At 54.7% G+C, this 17,930-nt stretch overlaps 1 protein-coding gene across 1 annotated transcript in view; it reads left to right on the top strand.

Annotated features, from left to right (window-relative positions):
• Window positions 1-5,212: 5,212 nt before the first annotated feature.
• RASGEF1A (RasGEF domain family member 1A) overlaps window positions 5,213-17,930 on the top strand; it is an 85,703-nt gene continuing 72,985 nt past the window's right edge. The window contains exon 1 of the mRNA XM_043596934.1: window positions 5,213-5,307. The gene's annotated coding sequence lies outside the window, so the exon portion shown is untranslated. The remainder of the gene's footprint in view (window positions 5,308-17,930) is intronic.

The following is a 17,930-nucleotide window of genomic DNA, read 5'->3' on the forward strand; positions in this document are numbered from 1 at the left end:
CAAACCCACGAACTGCAAGATCATGGGCCAAAACTGGATGCTTAACCAACTGAGCCACCCAGACACTGCAGCACTTCTCATTTTTAACATACAATATAATTTATCTTTTGAAAAAATGTTTATTGTAGTCATCTGCTCCTAGGATACCCCTGTGGGAAGGGAATTTTAGCTTTTTTGAAAATTTTACCAATTTTGTCCTAATTGCTAACGTAGTGCCTAGCACATAGTGGGTGCTCAAGAAATATTTGTTCAGGGGCGCCTGGGTGGCACAGTCGGTTAAGCGTCCGACTTCAGCCAGGTCACGATCTCGCTGTCCGTGAGTTCGAGCCCCGCGTCGGGCTCTGGGCTGACGGCTCAGAGCCTAGAGCCTGTTTCCGATTCTGTGTCTCCCTCTCTCTCTGCCCCTCCCCCGTTCATGCTCTGTCTCTCTCTGTCCCAAAAATAAATAAACGTTGGAAAAAAAAAAAGAAATATTTGTTCAGTGAATGAATGAATAATAGCAAAAATATGTTAGCTCCCTAAACATCAACTAATAGTAGACCAAATAAATATAACAAAATACCAAACAGCAGTCAACATGAATAAGCAAACTACCCTCATCAACATGGTGGAACTCACATGATATTGATGATACAAGTAAGTGACTAAACAGAGTATGATTCTCTTCACAAAGGTTCAAAAAAAGGCGTACTTATCTAGGGATAAAAGCTTAAACAGGGTCAAGGAAATAAATATCAGGATAATGATTGCCTCTGGGGGGTGGTGGCAGGGAAAGGATATGAAGGCAAGCAATTGGGAAAGGACACAAAAGGGACTTCCCATGTGCTGGCAGTGCCCTATTTCTCAACCTAAGTCCTGGTTCCATTGGTATTCTCATTGTGATGATTTCGGAAACTGTACATATACATTTCGTACAGTCTCCTGTATATGTAACGTACATACTCACAATTTAAGAAAAGGAAAGAAAGAACTCTCGGAGAATGATTGAGCAGTGTTGAGTTCTCGGTTCCACTGATGAAGTTATTGTGAATTTAGAGTGATAGCAGGGCTGTAGGACTGCCTCTAGCAGCTCTTAGGTACCTGAGGGGACATCTGGAGAAGACAGCGTTGGATTTATCTGTCACTGGAGTTTTGCCAGGTGGGAGATATGAAGGTAAAAGGAGCAAGAAAATCCAGGGTATTGGCAAGGGAACAATTGAAAACCTGTTGTATGGAAATAAGGCTAAAAAGAAGGCAAGTGAAGTCAGGAGGGAGAAAGCTGAAATCCTAGGAAGATCTGGTTTGGATGGGGGATCAGATTTCTGAAGGACCTAGTGCAATAGCTGACCTGGACTCCACGGAAGTAAAAAGCTGTAAGCCAGTGCCGTTGTTGTGATGAGAGTCTTGAAGGGGACACATTCAAGGGAAGACAACGTCTGGGTGTAACAGGAACAGTGGGTGGCTGAATTGTCATGGATGTATGTGTTTTAGCTCCCATAACCCGCAGAAACTCCTCTACCCCAAAGCCAGCCCAAATAAAGCAGCACTCAGAGTACTACCAGTGTCCAGCTATGCAAATGCACCTTGGGATGTGCTCCCCAGCATGGCCACGAGACTGCTTGGGGCAAAAGGATGGTTGGCTCTTCTCTTTTTCTCTGACCCAAGTACTTCTGGCTTTATCTGTAGCACATGCCAAGATGCAAACATTTCTCGTTACCATGAGCATGACTGCCCTGTTGTAAGCAACCACCATGCATCACTTGACTCTTGCAGCAGCCTTTAGCTGCTCCATCCAATTCCCCTGTGTAGCCTACAGACCTCCCATTCGGCGGCAACACTATATTCATTGGTGGTAATGAGTCATTCTGATTCCCTCCAGAACAACAGATACAGCAAAAGGGAGGAGAAAACCAAAAGCTTGTGGACAGCACCTAAACAAAAAAGAGATGACAAGGCAGTCACGAGAAGCATCTAATTATATTGGAGACTGAAAGTTACTTTTTAATTGACAGACAGTGGAATTTACTCTTTCTAGTAACTTTAAGTCTTGACAAACGCACAGTCACGTGACCACCAGCACAAATCAAGATACAGGCACACGTTCATGGTCCCTAATATTTTCCCCATGCTGAAGTTAATCTTCCTTACCCCTCATCCCCCCAGCTCCTGGGGACTGCTGATCTGTTCCCTATCTTTACAATTCTGCATTTTCTAGAAGTCCTGGAAATGGAATCATACAGTTTGAATACTCTTGAGTCTGGCTTCTTTCACTCCACATAATACTTCTGAGAATCATTCATGTTGTTGTTGAGTAGCGTTCCACTGTATGGATGTGCCACAGTTTATCCATTCACTCACTGAAGGACTTTTAGGTTGTTTCCAGTTTGTCTCAAAAACTGGCAGAATACGAATTACATTCAGTAACAATGTAGATTTGGACTTGACTAACCAATGTGACCTAAATGATATATACCGAATAGTCATTCTTTTCAAGGGCATAGGGGACATTTACCAAAATAGAATGTATTCTGGGCATAAATGTGTAGATTTCAGAGAATTGAAATCATCAGGGTACATCCACTGCCTGTGTAATTAAATTAGAACTCAAGAATAGGAAGATAGCTAGAAAACCTAATATTTGGAAACTAACCAACACCCTTCCAAATAACTCATAGGCCAAAAGAGAACTCAAAATGGAAATTAAAAAATATCTCGAGCTAAATGATAACAAAAAATTTTAAAACTTGAGATAGTAAAGCAGTGCTTAAAAGGAAATGTATAGGTCTAAATGCATATAATAAAGGGGTGCCTGGGTGGCTCAGTCGGTTAATGGTCTGACTTTGGCTCAGGTCAGGATCTCACACTTTGAGTTGGAGCCCCACGTAGGGCTCTGTGCTGACAGCTCAGAGCCTGGAGCCTGCTTCGGATTCTGTCTCTCTCTCTCTCTCTCTCTCTCTCTCTCTCTGCCCCTCCCACATTCTCATTCTGTCTCTCTCAAAAATAAACATCAAAAAAATTTTTTTAATGCATATAATAAAAAAGAATGTTGAAAATCAATGAGCCTAGCTTCCAACTTAAGGGGGAAAAAAAGCAGTAAATATATCCCCGCAAAGCAGAAATACAGACATAATAAAACAAATCAAACAAACATAATGATCAATGAAATAGAAGGCACAATAGAGAAAACTCAACAAAGTCAAAAGTTTTCTTTGAAAAAGATTATAAAATTGATAAAACTCTAGCAAGACTGATCAAGAAAAGAAAGAGGAAACAAAGATTCCCAATATCCTAATGAAATGTGGTACATCACTACATATTCTACAGATATCTGAGGGATAATAGGAGGATGTTACAAACAACTTGTCAGTAAATCTGAAAATTTAGCCAAATTAAAAATATGTCAAAAAGACAATTTATCAAAAGTGGAAGAACTGGATAATCTTCGTGGCCCTATTTCTATTAAAGAAAATGAAACTAATGTAAATCTTCCAAGGTACAGATGGTTATTAATATTCTCATTGAAAATCAATCGAGCACAAATTTGTGATTTGTTTACTATCACGTATGTACATTTTACTTAAAAAGGTTATAAATGTTCACTTAATAACAAATGCTCACTTAAACAAATATAGGGGTGGGTGGGAGTATAGATGAAACAAAATTGGCCATGTATTGATAATTGCGAATGATGGGCCACTGGGCTTCTTAGCTCCCACTTTTGTAAGTGTTTAAAATTTTCCATAATAAAATGTTTTTGTAAAGAAGAGCCGGACCATAACATTAGTCTGCAAAACCCTCCACCAGCTTGGCATTGAGTCAAAGCCACGATGGGTCAATGGCCAGCCAGGTTCTCCGTGATCTAGTCACCCTGGCACCTCATGATATCCCACTCTCTACCACACTCGTAGCTCATTTGCACACCACTCTGTCTCCTAAGTTATTGCCTGCACATGCCCAAAGCATAGTCTCATCTCAGGGCCTTTGCATTTGTGGTTGTTCCCTTTCCCTCAGATGTTCATTCTTTGGATTCAGCTTGGCTTGCTTCAGTCAGGTCTTGGCTCAGATGTCACCCCTTCAGCAAAGACTTCCCTGATCTGCACAATCAAATAACTAACTCCACAAATTGGACTCCCTAAACCCTCTCTCTGCCCTGCTTTCCTCCAGAGCATCTGCATCATCTGACATACGAAATATATTCTTGTGCTTTTATTTACTGCCTGCTTCCCTCAAGAACGCGAACTTCAACCGACAGGGAGATTCACAACTGTATCCCCGTGCTCAGAGTGGCACCCAGCATACAATAGGCACCCCATAAACACAAACTGAATGTATGACTAAGAAAGGTCCTCAGCTTCTCCAAGGGGTGCTATGGGGTACTTCATCGGTTCTTCCACCCAAACCCCTTCATCCTGTGGGCTTCCTGGCCCTACACCTGTTCCACTTTCATTTGAGTCTGGGCTGCTTGTAAGGGTCACTCCTGACCCCCGAGGTTGTTGCCAGGGAAGGAAGATGCCTGTTCAGAGAACAGGAAGCTTCACGCCGGACGAACCCCCATCTTCCTCATAGTGGTTTTGGAGATATGGGGACTCTGGAGTCTCTCAGAGTGGTTCTGGAGCCTTGCTTTGCATGCCTGATTCTGCAGGGTCATTTCACTTGCCTGACCATCAGTTTACTCATCTGTGCAATGGGAACAAAACCAACACCAACCGGATAGGGTGGTTGTGATGGTTAAAGGTAATAATCAAAGGGACCAGGATTCGCCCACGGAAGTGGTTTCAGAAGCCAAAAATTTGGCAGCTCTAGGGGGTCCCTAAAGCTGCTTTCACATTAGGCGGCCACATCACCTTTGGGGTTGTTTGTCGAATTGTCCTTTCAAAAATGAAGGCTGGCACGCCCTCTCCCCGCGCTCTCTCTAGGCCCCCATCCATCCCCGACCCCGCCTTGCGCCTTGCGCCTTGCGCCCTGGCCACGCGCTTTACCTCTCCTTCCACCTTGGTTCTGCACTTCCCTCTCCACGCGCCCGCCCCGCACCCTCGCCCCGCGCCCGCCCGCTCCCCGCGCTCTCGCGCCCGCCCGCTCCGTGCCCGTTCCGTGCCCGCTCCGTGCCCGCTCCGTGCTCGCTCCGCGCTCGCTCGCTCGCGCTCCCCGGCGCCGGCTGCGGAGGGAGCCGCTCTGCCCGCAGCTGGCGCAGCGCGGGGGCGGCCGCGGGTGGGCGGGTGCCGCGGGCCCGGGCTCCGAGCATGAGCCGCCGCCGGCGCCGGCCGCGCGCTGCTCGGGGCCCGACTGCGGCGCGAGGGCTGCGCGGGAGCTACGCCGGCCCGGACCGAGGTAGGCAGCGGGCGCCCATCCTCAGTCCCTCGGTCCCTCCCGCGGGCCGTCCCCTCCGGCCGCCAGCGCGGGCGGGGCGTTCGCGGGCCCCGGGTCCTGCCCGGCGCGACCGTCGCGTGGCCGGGGCACAGGCTCCCGGCACGGGTCGTGGGACGCGCGTGGAGGAGGGCGTGCGGGAGCCCAGCGCGGAGTTGCCGAGAACTCCGCCCCGGGCTGGACAGCGCCAGGACCCCCGGTCCCCAGCGCCTGCGGGGCACCGGGCGATCTCTGCCTGGGCGTGGCGGGAGTGCACTCCGCAGGCGGGCGTGGGCACGGGCTGGCAGGACCGCTGCCCCGGGCCTGGCGTGGGGGAGGGGGCTGGGAAATCTGAGGAGCTCGGGGCTGCGCAGTTGGAAGTTTCCATTTGCTTGTCTGTATTCTGGGCCCCGCGGTGGCATCTCACGCCCTTGCTGTTTAGCGAGGAATTGGGGCGTGAGCTCAGCATTTGAAGGGAGACGACCGGGGCGAGATGCTCCTCTCTGCACCGTGGGCAAGGGTCATTTCAAGGACCGTGCTCTCGTTGCCCCAGCACGGGCCTGGGGCAAGGTGCAGCTGGTTCTAGTCGGTGTGTGTGTGTGAGCGGGGAGGGGTCTCCTGCTGTCTGGGGAGGGCACGCAGCAGGCCCTTGCCCCCTGCATCTCTAGCTGCTTCTCAGCGCTGGAGCTGGTGGATATTTACAGGCAGGTTGCCTGCCTCTTGGGAGCCACCTGGGGGCTGAGATGCGGTGGTGTCCGGGGCACCTTCGTTCAGGGGTTGGAGCTGTGAGCCCCATCTCGTTCACCCTCCCCACTGCTATCATTCTTCTCCCACCCTCTAGAGCAAGGGCAGGGCCCAGATGGCCACCTGCCCTAGGAGCCCAGGACATATAGAGTCAGGCTGGCATGCAGGGGAACCTTAAAGAGGCAGTGGTCTGCTCTGCCCCTCCGGGGTCTTCCACCTCCCTCGGGACACAGTCTCACCCAGCACAGCCTGGCCTGGGTCCAGGCTCTTCTCTCCCCAATAGGAGGCCTAGAGTGCAAAGCAGCAGCTCCTGTTGTGAGCAGAGAACTAGGGAGTTGGGAGGCCATAGGTCTGGACTTCGGAACTGTGGGCAGGCTGCAGGCCTCTCCGGGACTCAGCTTCCCCATCTGTAAATGGCTTCAATGACTTTTAGGGGCATTTCCCCTCCCGCATCCAGGGACACTTTGCATTGGAACCTCAGGACCCCAGCCCAGAATAGGAGGAGGGGATCCTGAATGGGAGGAAGTGGAGGGCCTTGGCTCCAGGCACGCAGGTGGGTTCTGGGCCCATCTAGCTTTTGTTTGTTGTGAGGGACATGGGTCATAGTGACCAACAGCCCTCTGCGTGGTCATGGCTGGGTGGGAGGCGGCAGCAGAAGCCACAGGCCCTGCCCCTGAGAAGGGAGTGAGCAGTAGAGACCCACATGCTGATACCCTCGTAGGGCAGCTGTGTCCTCTTGCACATGGCTCCTGGGTTTGGGAGCACAAGCAGGTGTCCCCAGGTATTCCATGGGGGCCTGAAAGCCAGCCAGTAAGTTTGTTTTTCTCTGGGAGTCATCCTTGAACTGCCAGCCTGATGGCTCCCTTCCACCTGGCAAATTGTGGAAATGGAACAGTTCACACAGAGCGGAGGGTTTTTGGTGTAACTTAGCAACCGCAGGCAGAGGGGGCGGAGGGAGAAATGCGGGCACCACCGGCATTAGTGCTCGGCCGTCCTGAGTGAGGCCAGTGGCGGGGGGCCCGGCTGAGTGGGGAGGGCATTCCACCACAAGCGGCCCCCTTAGGCTGGACCACTGGTCCATCCACTGGGTCCTCCAGAGGAGAATAGTAGGGGGCTGAGTAGATGGCCTGAGAGCTGCCGAGTATAACTGTCTCCCCGTCTGCAGAATGATGGGCTGAATGGGCAGTATTGGGATAGCTTTGGCTGATCTTTGGTTTTTAACCATACAATCCTGTTCTCAAGCCACGTGTTTCACAGAAACCGAATTTGTCAAATAGGCCAAGTGAAGGTGCAGGGCTGGGGGGGTGGGGCAGCCGTTTGAAGTCCAACCACTGTCCTCGGAAGTGGGGGCACTGGCATAGGCTGGGGTAGGATGGGCATTTCTGCATGATCTGACCCCAGAAGAGGGGCTCTGGGCCCCCACCACCACCCCCGCCACGGAGCCTGCTGGGGGCAGATCCCAGGGCCACGGTGGGAGAGAGGGCTGGGGATGCAGATCAGGGCCTGTCCAGGTGGTCATTGGTCATCACAGTGTTGTTCCCAGTCCAGAGCACACGCCCCCGGCTGCCCCCTGCTGGGACTCCTCCTCCCTCCCTCTTTCCCTCCTGAGGCCATCTGCTTCAGCCCTGGTCCGCTCTGGCTGTTTGTCTCTCAGAGCTTCCAAATGTTGAGCAGAAATCTGCCGCCTGTAACTCCCACCCACTCCGGGCTGCCTCTCAGTTCCTTTGCCCTCGCTTGCCCACCTCCCTCCTGTGGATGAGTGTTTACTTAGCAACTTGTCTTCCAGACAGAATCTGAAGAGGGAGCAGGGTAGAGGGGGGGGGGGCCATCATCACGGGGTGCTGAAGTGACATCAGGCGGGGAAGCTGCCAAGCCCATGGCCATGGGGGGAGGGCCTGTGACACCCACGGGTCACACGTCAGGGCCCCCTGAGCTGCAGGGATCTGGGGAGGATGCCCTGCCCTTCATTCAGAGTATATGCCCTTCTCACCTCTTTCTGGGCACAGAGCCTGGGGCGGTGGGGCTCTGTGTTTATGTGGCAGAGAGTGAACACAGGGGAGGCCTGGTCTGGCATAGAGTGGGCTATGGATCCATTCAGAATGTCCCTACACTGGGGACATGGGAAGTCCCAATCTGACAGCCTTGGAGCAGGGTTTGGAAGGTCAGCAAACGTCAGCCTGGCAGTGACATGGTGGGAACCATGGAAGGAAAAGCCAGAAAGCCCCAGCATGTCCTGGCTGTTCAAAGGGCCAGGTACAGAGGAGCAGGGCTCATCCTGGGGAGTGGAGGGTCTTGGGGATTCACCTCTGGGGATGGGCTTCAGAGGGGCTCGTGACAATGTTTAGTCAATGGTACGAGTGTTCGCAACCACACTGATGTTGACCAAGGGGGTGGCCGTGTGATCGCTGCCTGTCACTGACCCTGACTGAGGGAGGACAGTCAGATGGCCTTGGGTGTCTGAATGGTCTCGTCTGCTGCAGAGGCATTTCCTAAGAACCGCATAGGTGCCCCGGAGTATGGTTCACGGCAACCCCCAGTGATTGTGCCTGGGGAAGCTTCTACCCACCTCACTTATCTGATAGGACAGCTCCTCAGGATCCATGCAGTGAGGCCGGGATGTGGACATAGCACAGGAGAAAGGAGCCTCTCACCCCTCTCCCCATGAGCCCGAAGGCTGGGTCTGCGGGGACAGGCTGCGGGCTGTGCTGCCCTGGGTGGTGGCGGCGGTGGGAGCTCAAAGCCTGCCATGTCCCTTCTGAGTGGCTGTGGGGTTGTCATGCAGGGTGAGTTCAGGGAGCAGTAGGCAAGCACCAGCTCAAGGAAAGGCTTGGATCTGGGCTTCATCGAGTATCCCTGACTCTTCAGGAGCACCTCATTTCGCCCAGGGGCCACACACTGAGGCAAGAAACCAGCCCAGAGGGCAAGGCATTAGGTGCTGGGTGGGGTTGGGGGGGGAGGACGGGACACTTCGTTCCATTTGTCCAGCTCTTGTATCACTGCCTCACAGGTGAGGTGCTGCTGCCCTAGTTGACAGGTGATGGCGTCCAAGGTGATGTTACTTTCATAAAGCTTCTTCCAGCTTAAATACAACAGCAAACTGCTCTCTGCTGTCTCCCCCTCCAGCTATTTTCCCCCTTCTCTCCTCCCCTGCGAGTAGGCTGGCTCTGAAGCGGTGTTCTCTGCTTGCTCACGCCACATCCTCACCTCCCACTCACTCCCAGCCCACTGCAATCTGGAGCGCCCTCTTCACTCTGAGAAATGGTCTTCAGGTGCCTGTGGACATCTCTGGCCTTGCTGGCGTTCACTGCCCCTGCTCCCAGGCGTTTGTCCCCCCTGGGCCTGCAGGGCCTGGGCCTCCATGTGCGCTGGCGGCCCTGCAGACCTCGCTGCAGGCTTCCCCTCCTCTCCTGGGGCCACTCACTCGTCCTGTTCCTCAGGACCCAGACCTATACCGTCTCCTCCCCAGCCGTGGCTCCTGTTCCTTCCTCGGTGCCGACCCCATTCTAACTCACATCGGCCCAGCCGGGTTCTGTCAGTGTTCCAGCCCGTGCCTGCTGGATCCCTCTCAGATGACCATTGTCATTGTGCCCCTGAACCTCACCTGCCCCAGGCTCCCCATCTGAGCCGGCGGGATGGCCAGGGCCTCCCTCTTGCCTCTGCCAGGTCGGTCCTCACCCTGACTGAGTGGTCAGCCAGTCTGTGCCACCCACCCCAGACCCCTCTCCCACCCCCTTCCCCTGCCCACCTCTACCTCCACAGGTCAGGCTGCCCCACTCAGCCCTGGACAACTGCAGTGGCCTCCGTTCCTACCCCACAGCCAGGTGACCTTTTAATGTTCTCTTCGTAAACATGCTCTGAACCTTCTGTTCCCAAGTGGGTCTCCCTATCCCCAGCCTTCCTTGGGGGTGCCCTCCTGCCAGGGTGTGCTGTGCAGGGTGCCCTGGGCCTCTCTGCAGCACATTGCCCCTGTGTAATTGTCCGTCGGTGGTCTCTTGGAGTCAAGTGTACCCTTGGCCTGTTGTCTCCAGTTGGCCCCCCAGCTCTGAGATGGTGGCTGGGCCGGCGGACTCAGCAAGCCTTCCCTGGATATATGTGAAAGTCTGTGAGCCGCTGTGCGTGGTGGGGCAGAGACATGCAGATGTGTCTGGGAACGTGTGCATGGGGAGCCCGGCCTGGACCATGTTGCTGTTCCCCCTCAGGTAGAGGAGAGGGGAGCAGACCCAAAGCTCTGGGACAGACAAGGGTGGTCTCTGGGGAGCCAGACCGGTTCAGGAAGGAGCGGTGGGGGTAGGGCTGGGAGGCCAGGCCCCTGCCTGTTGTCACCACCACTTCCGTTTCTCCAAGTGTCACCCTCAGACTCTACCTTGAAGGGAGTTCTCCCTGGATCCGGTTGCCATGGCAACACTGTTAACAAAGAGTAGCTTTGGTAGAGGAGGCTGGCTCACCCAGAAGCTGAGGGGGCTGGGAGAGGGTGTGCCTGTTCTGATGGGTTTATTAGCTGAACCAGTTTCCCCACCCCCCACCAAGGCTGCCTGAACTGCATGAACCCCTCCCTGGACCCCTCTACCTGTGGGGATCTCTGGGCCTCTGGTACTCAGACCCTTCCCCTGTGGATTTCATGAAGTGTCTGGATTCCATCTGGGTGTGGCCCGAATCCCAGCCACAGCTGGGTCACTGGGGCAGACCCAGGGAGGCTTCTGACTTGGGGTGTGGGGGGATGTGCCAGCCCCAGCACCAGGCACTTTCTGGGGTGAGGATCCCTAATTCGTTGCTGTAGAAACCCAGGCTCGGAAGCCCAAACTTTTCCTGCCTAGGACTTCCTGAAGACTGGTGCTGTGTCCAAACCCCTTCCCACTGTGACGTGTGCACATTTGGGTTTCCGGGTCTTCCTCTGAGGCTATGGTCTTGATTAAATGAGGTGACGACATGCACCGCTGGGTGACAGCCTGGAGCTTTGCAGCCCAGGCTGTGGTGACTGGGAGGGTCGGTCCTGCTTGCTGGGACCTAGGTCTCTGCTCTCAGAGCTGAGGGAGAGCAATGCAGGGGGGAGGCTGCCCTGTGAACCAGCTTGGGGGTTAGGATTGGATGGAATTTGGAAGCTCACACAGAAGAAACTCATGGAGTTCCTAGGCGAGTCTCCGTTGCTTTCAGGAGTTAATCACTCAGAGCAGGCAGGAGGCTGTCAATTATTCATTTTATTATTGTTGGTATTAGTAGTGGGTGGCCCCTGCTGGGCGAATGAGGCTGGGAGCAGAAAATCAGGACCGTCCCCGGGTGAGACCATGTCATTTCCACCCTGCCCCCGGATGGCCAGGGTCCTTCCTGCAAGGCACCCCGCTACGTGAAGGGGCCTCCCATTACTTGTGGGCCTCCCTCCTCTGGCCCGGGAGCCCAGCTCAGCTCCAGGAAGGTGAGCGAGTCTGTGAGTGTTCCTGTGAGAGGTCGCTGGTGTGGGTGACCTGGGAGCACCTGGGAGCACCTAGTCTCCGGGTCCCTCTCTGCTGGGTCAGCAAAGTGAGGTTTCTCAAGGATTTAGGAGGGGGACTGACAGCGAGCAGGGTTGGCCAGAGTCCAAGCTGTTGCTCTGGGAAAGGCCAGTGCCGCCAGATCACTTCCAGGGATGTATGTGTTACGGGGTCGGGGGTGGAGTTACGCGTGGGGGCGGGGCCTAGGGGAGCCACCCACAACGGTGCGTCACCACCGGGACCACGCCCCCAGCGATGCAGGGCTGACGTGGTCACAGGTATTTGCAGAACCACAAGGTCAACTGTCTGCAAACTACCCATAAAAACACCTCAAGGAATATCCAGAAAACACTGTGATTCAGACCATGTTTTCTTCTTGCAATGCAGTTATGATAGAAATTCACAACAAAACATAACTCTAAAAAAGTCTAATAGTTGGAAAGTTGAAAACACACGTATAAATACACAGTGGACCCAAGAAGAAATAGTAACAGAAATTAGCCGATAATGAAATTCAATGATACAAACATAATGAGGGATACTTGTGGGACACAGCCATAGGGGCACTGCAAACGTGTCACTTGCCGCCACCAGCTGACCCTGTCTGGAGGGCCCAGGGTGTTTGAGAAGTCCACAAACGGTTGCCTCCTCCTTGGCCCCGGGGACGGGCAGCAGGCCTGGAAGCAGCGCCTGGGAGGCAGGGCGCAGGTGGCCTGGCCTCCTGCCCGCTGCAGGGGTGCCTGAGGGAAGCGCGAAATCTCCCCGCTTCTCCTGAAATCTCCCCGCTTCTCCTCGCACTCAGGCCAGGCTGGGGCCAGGGGGGCCGTCCTGCCTGTGATCTTGCAGAGACCAGGGGTTTTAAAGTTTTATTTTTTTTTCAACGTTTTTTTATTTATTTTTGGGACAGAGAGAGACAGAGCATGAACGGGGGAGGGGCAGAGAGAGAAGGAGACACAGAATCGGAAACAAGCTCCAGGCTCTGAGCCATCAGCCCAGAGCCCGACGCGGGGCTCGAACTCACGGACCGCGAGATCGTGACCTGGCTGAAGTCGGACGCTTAACCGACTGCGCCACCCAGGCGCCCCAGAGACCAGGGGTTTTAAAGCGTGCTCTCTGGCCAGGGTGGCCGCCAGGGTGCAGCTCCAGGTCACCGCCTGTCACAGCCCAGGAGGGGAGGATGCCAGGCACATGTATGGTTGGGCTGAGATTTAGAAGAACGGCTGTTTTGTGAGGTGAGGGGGCACTGTTAAGGGAGGAAGAGGAAATGCCAGTGTGAGGAATGGCCCAAGGTCATGGGTGGAGAGAGGAGAGAAGCACAGGCAGTGTGGTGGGGGCCAGAGCTCTTGGATTACCTGTCTGTGCTCAGACTTTGGTATGCAGGGCACGTGTGTGGGCTCTGTGTGTGTGCGTGTGTGTATATGTGTATACACATTCACATGCAAGCACCAGGAAGGGGTCCCTGACCAGCTCTCTGTCCCAAGGACTCTGCTCTGTGTTTCACTAACAAGTGACTTAATCTAATGTCCGATTTTTTTTTTTTTTTTTGATGCTGGCATCATTATACCAGTTTTGCTGATGACCTTCTTGTCTGGAGAGAGGGCAGAGGCAGAATTTGAACCCAGGTCTTTCTTCTGTGCCAAGGAACACTTTGGAGAGTGGGTAATGTGCTTCCTTGGTGCTTCCTTTCATTTTTCGGTGCCTTCCTGCCACCTCTCTTGGTGTCCAGGCCCTGAGCTGGCCCTTGCTGCTTTTCCTGCCTTTGACCATGACCACCTCCTGCCCCCATGCTTCCCTGAACGCGCACACACCTCAGGTCTCAGCTTGGACAGGGCTCCCAGCAGGAAGTTTTGCCACTTTCTGGGGCCACTGGGAGGCTCTTCCTCTGGGCTGTGGAGGGCCAGGCACTTGTGACAGCAGTGGCTAGCTTCTGAGTGTGTCCTGTGTGCCAGGCGCTCTTCTGAGTGCTTTGCCTGCTTCCACTCACGTCATCCATGCCTTGGAAGGGCATGGCTTAGGTCAGCCTCCCCAGCCTGAGACAGGGATTTGGATGCAAGGGGTGTAGAGGGTATGCTCTTGGGAGATACCTTAAGGAGGTGAACAAGCAAGGTAGGAAAGGGGAAGAGGCCGGGCACAGGTGCCATTTCAGGGAGAGCTTTGCCTCAGCCTAACCCTGGGGGGGAACTCTGGAGTGTAGACTGCACCAGACTTGTCTCACTGTGAGGCAGGGAGTTGGACTCTGGGCCCCTGTGCTGGTCAGCTTTTCATTGTTGGCCCTTCCTGTCCTCCGGAGAGGGCTGCAGATACGATCTGTGCAGCGTGCTGGGAACCCTGGGAGACTGGGTGCCCCAGGCTGTTAGGACGGCCTGGCAATCTGGGCCCCAGAAGCACCACCCCAGGCAACACCGTTTCCACATCCAGGCCGGAAGCTCCCTGCTCTTCCCACAGTCCCCTCTGGTCTCCGGGGCGGGGGTGGGTGGGCCTCAAGATGCAACCTTGGGTCTGGTGCGCTTTTGCCTGTGGCATCCTGTGGCCTGGCTCTCAGAGCACTGGCCACCTTGCCATGAGGTCTCATTCTGCTGGGGTGTATCCACACGTGTCCGAGTCTTCTGCTCTGTGCTGCTCACTGCTGGGCCCCAGGACTGAGTGCTGTGCTGGCGCAGGGAGGATCTCTGTCACTTTGTCCAGGGAAGGACTGACTGTCAGTCAGCCTGGTTGTCAGTCCTGGGCCTGATGGCAGGAGGCTGAGCAGGCCAGGGATGGGAGAACCTGAGACCGAGGGCTGTCCAGAGCCCCTCGGACTTGAGAGAGGGGCCTGGCCGTGGGCTGGTGAGGATAGTGTTGGGGGAGGACCCCTGGCCTGGGAGTGTGGGGCCTTACTGCCCACTCCCAGCTGTCCTGCCTGGGGCTAGTCCACTCCCTGGGGTCCCCACTCAGGCATGCCCTGCAGCAGGAGGGCCCGTGAACTTTTCCAGGCTTCTCACAGCCCAGCTCAGGGGTGGCAGCACACAGGACAGACTGGAGAGAGGCGTGGAGAGGCTGAGCAAGTGGGTAGACAGTGAGGGCCAGTGTGAGTGTGGTGGGCACAAGGATGGGCTGCGGGCCCGGCCAGTGAGATGCCGGGTCCAGTTGCCCCGCTAGCTTGGCAGCCCATCCCACACCGGCTGGGGCCCTCTGTGGCTCCCTGCCAGGTTTGGCCTGCCCAGACCGCTTATGGCGTCACACACGGTGTAGCAGGTGGCTTCCTGGGTGGGGAGCTCGCAGAAAAGCTGAGGGCACGAGGCCCCAGGTTGGCCAGGAGGATGAGGCAGGGCAGGGGCAGGGAGAGCCCTGACTGAGCCCTGACCTCACCCCTCTGCTGCCCTCCCAGGAGGATGTTTCCGCCCTGCCCCGCCCCTCAGGCCTCCTGACAGAGCAGGCCTACCTGGCAATGCCAGCAGTGGGCGCCCCCACCCGTGAATCTCTCACCGCGGGATTAGACACCCCCATACCCACCTACTCAGGTGATGCTGGGTCGAATTAAACTGAATTGCACCTCAGTTACCCCATCTTGCAGCGAGGGGTTGACTGGAGCAGGGTTTCCAGGGCCCAGGGCCCTGGGTAGCTCAGGGTCAGGCAGGCCTCTGTGAGAGTGCTTCCGTGCGCATATGCCCGCCTGTCCCCGGCACACCCCCGGCAGCTCTCCGCTTACCTGAAACGGATGCGGCTTTCGCCTAGGATTGTGAGTGTTCCCCCCACGGGGAACTCCTGAGCCTCTACAGCTGTGATGTTGGAGGTCCTCGTGTCCTGCCCTAGCCTGCCACCCTCGCCAGGCTGCAGCCACGTGCCTTGGCCAGAAATGCTGACTGCCCAGTTTGCCAGGCCCTGGACCGTGGAAGAAGGGCAGGCGGTGGCCCCATGAGTCCCATGAGGGATGACCAGAGCAAGGCCCCTGAGTCCCCCAGGAGGACCCAGTGAAGAAGAAGAACGCTGACTGCAAACAGGCATTTTATTGCAGGGATAAAAATAATAAATACAGCCTAATCTGACAGACACCAAGGACTGGTGTTGGAGAATGATAATGTCTATGTCCCAGGCTTGCTTCAGATGAGGAGGGTGTGCTGGAGTTGGGAGTCTGTCACTGCCCAGTGCTCTGTGCACTCACAGCCAGGGCAAGGGAGGTGAGGAGGCCTCGGCAGAAGAACATTGCTTCATAGGACACTGATGCTCGAAGGGTCTGCGGGCCAAATAGCTCAGAGGTGGAGACTGAGGCTTGGAGGAGTGTAGGGCCCCGGGTGCCATCAGGCGAGGTAGACGTGGAGGGGCCATTAGACACCAGTGGGCCCAAGGTGGGTGTGGAAATTGTCACCTGTGTAGCAGCGAGGCTCCAAGGGGCTGAGAGCCCCACCCCAGCCCTGATAGCCCGGGCCTGCCCCTCCTCACCACATCACGTGACCTGTGGAGCCATGTGAAAGCCCTGCTCTGACGTGCTGCCTGCCCTTCACCTCTCACCTGAGAGGGACTTGGGGAAAGCCAATGTCAAACCAAAGGAATGTGGGGAGATGTCGGACCATCATCCCCTCCACTGAGTGCATGTGGAGAATCAGTGTGCCAGGCCCCATCCAGGTTCTGGGAGTACAGACAGAATCCAGAAACAGGTAGGAAATGAACAGAACGGATAGTTGGAAGGTACTTGGGGGAGGTGGGAGGGAGTGTGGGGGGCTTCCGTTTAGGACAGAGTGATTAAGGCAGCCTCACTGGAAGGTAGGGCTTGAGCCCCATGGACATCTGGAGGCAGGGGCTCCTTAGAGACAGAACAGCTGGCCCCGGGCCCCGAGATGGACATGTGTCACCCTGCCCAGGAAGCCAAGAAAGCTGGAGGATGCAGTCCGTGACAGGCGGTGACTGTGGGCCAATGATGACGTGTCACTCTGGGGTGGGCCAGTAGACTTGTGGCTTTCTGGAGTCTCATGCCTCCTCTGCAGCTTCGCCTTGTGCACACGTGGATGGCTCCCACAGAGGGCAACCACCCCTCCACACCAGCTGTCCTCAGCCCCGAACCTGCCCCAGGAGGGAGCCCAGTGGGGGATGTATTCACATGGAGTTTGGAAGCAGAGAGACGGCCTGTGTGTGGCCGTGTGTGGGGGGGGGGGGCGGGACTCTGGAAAGGTCACTGTGGGTCCCTGACCTGCCGTACCTCACCTTCTTCTTTACCCTTTCCCTCTCCCCCACTCTTTCTTTCCCGGGATTCCTGTTTAGCCTCCTCCTAGGGCCCCCCTTCCCTCTCCTCAGTTTACAAAGTTTGATGTTGTACTTATGTCACTAACAGTCACAAAGCAAAAAGGGTCCAGGGGCGCCTGGGTGGCTCAGTCGGTTGAGTGCCTGCCTCTTGATTTCGGCTCACGTCACGATCTCAACGTTTCGTGAGATCGAGTCCCACGTCGGGCTCTGTACTGACAGCGTGGAGCCAGCTTGGGATTCTCTCTTTCCCTCTATTTATTTATTTAAATAAATAAGCATTAAAAAAAAAAGAAGAAGAAGTAAAAAGGGTCCATGTGGAGCATGCTTCCTTCCATCCCTGCCAGCTGCTACAGTAGAGACCTTGTTATCTGTTTCGAGTCTCCTCCCACAGGTCTGGTCCATACGCATGCCCAGTGCATCATTCCTTGTTATGCTCACGGCAGCAGCACGTCAGGCCATGTGCCCCGTTCCACTCCTCTTGCTTCACAGGGCATCTGGGAGCCCCATCTCAGTGCGCATAGAGCGGCCTTGCTGTTTTTAACATCTGTGTGGCCTTCCACTAGTGGATGCACAGTGACGCGTTCATCCAGCAGCCCTGAGAACTAGCCATTCCGATGGTGTCCAGTCTCCTTTTTTAAGCAGAACTTGCGGCAGACATCCTTGCCTGGATATCATTTTGCTCCAGGTGTGAGCGTATTTGTGGGATAAACCCCTCGGAACAGAATAGCAGGGTGAAATGGAGGTGCAGTTGTAACACCGATAGATTTTGCTAAACTGTCTTCCACAGACACAGCAATTTATACGTCTGTGGGAGAAGTGTGCAAACACCTGTTTCTCCACGCCCTTCTCTTTGCCAATCTGATAGGTGAGAAGTGGCTCTTGTTGCAATGTTAGCATTTCTCCCACTGAGAAATGCATGAGATTGAGCATATTTTCAAACGGGTAAGATTCACCTGCGTTCTCTTTTTGAGGAACTGATGTTTGAATTCTTAACATGGTATTTCTGTTGGGCCGGTGGCATTTTTCTCATTGATTCGCAGAAGCTTTCTATATATTGGGAAAACTGACACTTAGAATATGAGTTGCAAATCTTTTCCTCCACCTACTGTATTTTCATTTTGTTTGTTAGGACTTTCACCACGCAGGATCTAAAAAATGTATGTAGTCCATGGGGCACCTGGG

Source organism: Prionailurus bengalensis, chromosome D2 (assembly GCF_016509475.1).
Source record: "Prionailurus bengalensis isolate Pbe53 chromosome D2, Fcat_Pben_1.1_paternal_pri, whole genome shotgun sequence".
Taxonomy (NCBI): Eukaryota; Metazoa; Chordata; class Mammalia; order Carnivora; family Felidae; genus Prionailurus; species Prionailurus bengalensis.